Source organism: Sphaeramia orbicularis, chromosome 19 (assembly GCF_902148855.1).
Source record: "Sphaeramia orbicularis chromosome 19, fSphaOr1.1, whole genome shotgun sequence".
Taxonomy (NCBI): domain Eukaryota; kingdom Metazoa; phylum Chordata; class Actinopteri; order Kurtiformes; family Apogonidae; genus Sphaeramia; species Sphaeramia orbicularis.
Window position 1 is genome coordinate 9,267,570 of NC_043975.1, and position 6,853 is coordinate 9,274,422.

The 6,853-nt window shown below is 34.0% G+C and overlaps 1 long non-coding RNA gene across 1 annotated transcript; it reads left to right on the top strand.

Annotated features, from left to right (window-relative positions):
- Positions 1–3,218: 3,218 nt before the first annotated feature.
- On the top strand, positions 3,219–6,209 carry LOC115410788 (uncharacterized). Its single transcript, XR_003934141.1, has 3 exons — positions 3,219–3,230; positions 4,214–4,216; positions 5,998–6,209. It is a non-coding gene; the product is annotated as an uncharacterized LOC115410788 (long non-coding RNA).
- Positions 6,210–6,853: the final 644 nt, after the last annotated feature.

Sequence of the window (6,853 nt, forward strand, 5' to 3'; positions counted from 1 at the left end):
AAAATTTATTTGGGAACTCCCACAAAAGTACCACTGGGTCTTTATGAGTTAATATTAGGGATGTCTGATAATATCGGCCCTCCGATATTATGTTGACATAAAAATGTAATATCGGTGAAAATCGCTATCGTTTTTTTTTTGCCTATCATTAAAACCGATAAAATAATGCCTTGATTTCACCGGCAATTACCAACGCGTAAATGAAGCATTGTTTGTAGCTGAAAGAAATGTGCAGTTTTCAAAATTGTACAGTAGAGTTGCCACACTGTAATAGACTCATGGAGGGAGAGAAAATACATAAATATGGCATTTTTTCCACAACTTAAGTTGAAGCATCCAATGGGGCATCACAATAAAATTAGGCATGATGTGTTAATTCCATGACTGGAGATATGTGATGTTACCAAAAATTAGTTTAACCCTTTCATGCATAGTGGTCATTACAGTGGACAGCTATTCTCCAGCTGTTCTTTTGTATATTCATGGATTTTGTTGCTTTAGTTTCATATCAGCCAACACATTGGACGCTAATACCTCATCCCATGCACTGCATTTGATAACAGTTCTGTAACTTTGCTGTTCTTGATACACCTGATCTAACATGTTTGACTGTAAATGAATTCCTTGTTAATGTTATTAGACTGTAATTAACAACAAAAATTTGTTGTTGTTTTTTTTTTTTTTGCATAATATCTCCATGAAGTGAGTAATGACTACTAGAATTTGTTAAAATGTGAGAAAACATCCGATTAGCAGCATTAAAATGTTTTTATTTCATAGTTTTTGTAAATACATGTTTCTTTGCTTCATAAATTAAACGCATGGTGTCCTGCTTAACCCTTTCATGCATACTGGTCACTCCAGTGGACAGTTATTCTACGGCTGTTCTATTGTTTATTCATGGGTTTTGTTGTTTTAGTTCCATATCAGGACTCTAATGCATCATCCAAAACACTGCAATTCATACAATTACTGTAACTTTGCTGTTCTTGATAAACCTGATCTGCAGTAACATGTTTTAGTGGAAATCAACTGCTAATTGGTATTAGACTGTAATTAACAAACAATTTTTTTTTTTTTTTTTTTTTGCATATCCTCCTGAGCAATGCATTTTGTTCTCTGTAGGGGACAAAAGTTTGACAGTTTTACTTTAGAAATGCTGTCCATTACAAAGGACATTCCATTAAAAAAATCAATCAATAAATAAAAGTAGTTTTAAAAATGTATCTGAAAAAACTGTTGCATTATGCAGTTTCCTATCAAGACAATTTTTTAATGTAAAAAAGCTAAAACTGTCCATTTCCTGGGTCTCAGGAGGATTTTATCACCATGAAATGAGTAATAACTAATATTAGAGTGTGATAAAATGTGAGAAAACAGTAGCAATCTAACAATTAGTAGCATTAAAAATGCTTTTATTTCATAGTTTTCACACAGTATATCACTTTCTGATGATGATTTTTATATAAATGTCTCTTTGCTTCAAAACTTAAATGCATGGTGTCCAGCTGAGTGGACATTTTTGTAACTCCTTGAAAAATACGTTCATAAAAAAAAAAAAAAAAAAAAAAAAAAAAATCAATTGCATTGTTTTTTTCATGCCTAAAGAGGAACAAAAACACTCAAGAAAAAAATACTGACTAAGGTTCTCATAATTCGTGCATGAAAGGGTTAATGGACACTTTTTCAGCTCTATAAAAAAAAAAATTCAATCGCATTGTTTTTTTAATGCCTGAAGAGGAATAAAATCACTCAAGAAAAAATTTTTGATTAATGTTCTCATAATTCATGCATGAAAGGGTTAATATCCCACATTGGTAGATTGGTAGATATCAGAATCGGAAATTAAGCGTTGGACAACATCAGCATATCAGTTTTTGGCAAAAAAAAGACAATATCGGACATCCCTAGTTAATACAATAACCTGTGAATTTTTATGAACATCTACATGATCAGTAAAGAAATATAAGACATTTTCCTGACTTTCACTGAAAAATGAAGAGGATAATATTGTAATAAATGGTGATAAATCGCTTATAGAGGAAAACTCAGGGTTAACACTGACTCCACTCATGCCCTCCTTATGCAGACTTTCCCCCATGTTTGAGTTCATTTCCCTCGTAGATTTCATTTCACTCCTCGTCTGAACGTCAACGATGCCAGGAACTGAAAATGTGTCCATAATGAAATGAAATGCATTCAAGTGACAAGCAGTAAATTCCAAGGTTTTAATATGGAAAATCGTCTGTTAAGATCCATAAATGTGTCATATTACATTTTTGCGGACAGTATTTACACAAAGTACGTGTGTCCCTGTCAGACGTGCACTGGCCTCCTTACATGGGTGTTCATTAGACACACTGGACACCAGCCAGGACGACACATTCAAGGTTGGGTTTGATGGATGGTCATGAAACGTGTCTGTATGCATATGTTTGGGATCAGATTCTCCCCTTATAAAAAGAAATCAATACTTCTAACCACTCTGGGTGCATTACACACTCTACAGTCCACAGTTAACATGCATGGGGGATATCACGTTGGCTTTATTATTTCTCACTTGAAGCGTCGAATAATGTGATACGATCCTGAACGCGTACTAAGGCCCGAAGAGGTAATAAAACCTGCACTTAACTAGATGAAAAATGTTAAAAACCAAATGATGCACTGTACTGACATGCTCCGATCATGGGTGATGAATGATATTAACCCTTAAAGACCCAGTCATACTTTGATTGCAGCTCCTAAATGAATTTAACCTTTCTTAAATGGCCTGAGGGGGAATCCGGTGTTTTTCATAGTGGGGCTTTGACACATAAGTCCTGATAATATCTGGTTTAAATATGGATATATGAATATATTATTACTATATAGGACAATAAAAAATATTATATGTATTTATATTACGTATGTATGCATATGTGTTTTCGTTTGAGGGTTTTTGTTTGTTTTGTTCTTTTTAGTTTTTATAAATATCTGGTATTAATATCTGGTAGGAAAAGTTGTAAATGGGTATTATTATATTAGTGTATATAGGTAAAAGGATGTGTGTTATACTATTATTGTTGTTGTTGCTATTATTATTATTATTATTATTATTATTATTATTATTATTATACAAAATAATAATTGCGATATAATGATCAGAAGGAATAGAAATTGGGGATAGGAGTACATAAGTTTTTACTTCTTCCTATTCCTTTTCGAGCATGAATAATTTCATTTCATTTGTTTTACTATTATTATTATTATTATTATTATTAGTATTATTATTTCATTTATTTATTTATTTATTTAGATGTTTGTTTGCTTATCAATCATTTATGTACCAGTACTTATATTTTGTTGGTTGACTTTTTTTTTTTTTTCACCGTCTACATGTTCGAAATAAAGATTTCATTCATTCATTCATAAGTGACTTATCACCATTTTTTAAAATCATAATATCCTGTGCATTTTGCATTTTTCAGTGTAAATCAAGTACTTTCCTATGTTTAATTGACTGGCCATGTATATATTCATTAAAGCTCAGAGTAAAGTTCAGGGTTATTATATCAGAAACAGAAAACTGAAGAAAAAGTGACTTTTTCAGCATAAATATCAATAACTGGTGAATCAATGCTGTAGATGATGACGATGTTTCCACAGTAACTACAGAGCCTCTGAACGTCCAAATGGGTCATATCTGATGACCATGAAAAGATGAAAAACTGTATTTTACACCAATTATTTACATGTATTGATAGGATTACTGGATCAACAGGTGTTAAACAGTTTAAATCAGTAGATGCTTTTTGTCGTCAGTGGATGTTTAGGCTCTTTATGCACTGCAAAAAAAAATAAAATAAAATTAAGCAATTAAGCACAATTTTAACAATTTTCTGCCTGTTATTACGTGTTTACACTGCAAAAATCTAAATCTTACCAAGTGTATTTTTCTTATTTCTAGTCAAAATATCTCATCACACTTAAAATAAGACATAATCACTATAAGAGTAACTTTTCAGTGAGATATAAAAAATTATTTTTAGACAGTAAATCTGGAGAATTTTATTTCAAGACATCTTACCAAGATTTGAATTAAGTAAAAAAAATTAAAAAAATTTTTTTTTAAAAATCTTGAATGATGCAGAAAAAAAAAAAAAAATCTTGAATTAAGCAAAAAAAAAAAAAAAAAATCTTGAATTGTGTCGAAATGTTGAAAAAACAGAAGTGCGTAATGTCGTTTTTCCCATTAAATCACAAATGTGATGATTTGCTTATTTATTATCGCGAGATGACACAAGAAGTCATTCCATAAACATGGCAACAAATGAAAACATGGTGTTGATTTACAGATATATTCATTATTATTATATATTACCTCTCTATCTCGTACTAAATTAAAAAATGATTGGGTTTCCTGGTGTGTCCACACATACCGCCACATGTTTCTTCTTCTTCGCTTGTTGTAACGTCCGTCAACATCTGTTTTTTTAATTCACCTGACTCTAGTTGCGAAAAAAGGTCTTTCCATTGCACTTTTGCGTGATATACCATTTGCGCTACACTCAAAAAACCACCTCCTGCTGGCGCAAAAACTTTTAATCAAAAAATGAGAGTTTTGGCGAAATTGGTGTTTCCCATTAGGTAAATTTTTATGCGCAAGTTATATTTGCGCAATTTGAGGGTCAATGGAAAAGCAAATAGTGACAATACTCGCTTTTCCATTGGACGTACGCGCAAAACTTTAGCAATATTAACTAAATGTCGAAAAAACAGAAGTGCGTAATGTCAGTTTTTCCATTAAATCACAAATGCGATGATTTGTTTTTTCTATTATCACGAGATGACATAAAAAGTCATTCCATAAACATGGCAATGAACGAAAATATGGTGTTGATTTACAGATATATTCATTATTATACATATTACCCCTTTATCTCGTACTAAATTAAAAAATGATTGGGTTTCCTGGTGTGTCCACACATACTTCTTCTTCTTCGCTTGTTGTAACATCCGTCAACATCGTTTTTTTTTTAATTCACCTGACTCTAGTTGCGAAAGAAGGTCTTTTCCGTCGCAGTTTTGTGTGATATACCATTTGCGCTACGCCCGAAAAACCACCTCTTACCAGCACAAGAACTTTTAACTAAAAAATAAGAGTTTTGGCAAAATTGGTGTTGTCCCATTAGGTAAATTTTAATGCGCAAGTTATATTTGAGGGTCAATGGAAAAGTGACTAGTGATGGTTTAATCAAATTCCCAGTGACACTAATGCAAAAATGATAACATTCTGAGGCGTTAGATCATTTTTCTGGTGTGAACTATCAGTGCTCTGTCTGTGCTTTTATCTGTGCAGAGCCGTCCAGCTCTATTAAACACAGTCTTTTCCAGCCTCAGAGGCTCCAGTTGAAGCCGTCCTCCTTTTAACAGTTACAAGGTGGTGAAGCAGAAGCGGTGTGGAGGTATTTGAGGCTCAGGCTCTAACCTGTCACTCTGGACACTGACGTCCAATTAATGAGAATTCAGCCTGGGCTTTTCCCCTCTGCAGGAGATTATAGAGAGGCAGAAGCCATCACTCTCCCACCTTGGGTGTTCTTCACAGAGGAAGACAGCTATTGTCACAACATCCCTGCTTCAAGCTGCTCTGCTTCACAGCCTGATAAAGCCTCTGCTTGATCCCTCCTCTGAGACTTTACTGGGTATTTAAAGCACACACTGGGGCTCATATATGAAAAAAAATATAGACTGATTTAAGTCATTTTTATCACAGTATTGCACATTTTCTGTATATTAAATGAACAAATAGTTGATGTAAAATGATCAGATGGAAAGGCATAATATTACATTTTAATGATATTTTTGACAAATACAAGGTACTTACTCGTGTTCTACATTTTTATGGATCAATTTTCATATAAAAGATGTACAAAAAGGTAACCAGGGAATTGTAGGGTTAATGCGTTATCGGGCAAGTGACTATTTTTGGTAATTTCTGCATGCATTACAAGACAGTAGTCGCTTTTCCTTTGGACATCTGCACAAAACTTTACCAATATTTACGAAATGTCATAAAAACAGAAGTACATAAAGTCGTTTTTTCTATTTAATCACAAATGCAATGACTTGTTTATTCATTATCGTGGGATAACACTAGAAGTCGTTCCATAAACATGGCGACAAACGTAAATATTGTGTTGATTTACAGATATATTCATTATTATTATATACTAGTGGCATTGCACCCGTGGTGCCAGTGTACGATAGCACCCTCCCGGGCTGCAACATTGGGACACGCATTGGACAAAGATGCGCCGGACACAGAACGTCCATTATAGTAGGACTAGCTGCATTGTACCCGTGGTGCTGTTGTTCGATAGCACCCTCCCGTGGTGCAACAGCGGCATTGCACCCGTACGCCCTCCCGTGCTGCAACATGGGGACACACGTCGGACAAAAACGCACCAGACAAAGATGCGCCAGACACAGAACGTCCATCATAGTAGGATTATCCCTCTATCCTGTACTAAATTAAAAAATGATTGGGTTTCCTGGTGTGTCCACACATACCGCACCATGTTTCTTTTAAAACTCTTCTTTTTCGTTTATTGTAACATATGTCAACATCTGTTTTTTTTTATTCAAGTGACTCTAGTTGCAGAAAAAGGTCTTTCCATTGGAGTGTTGTGGATATACCATTTGCGTTACGCCCGAAAAAACCACATCTTACCAGCGCAAAAACATTTTTCCACAAGGTAAATTTTTATGCACAAGTTACATTTGCGCAATTTCAGGGTCAATGGAAAAGCGACTGATGACAGTAACAGTTACAGTGAGTCAACAGTCTCAGGTCCAATGTGGTCTCCAGGGT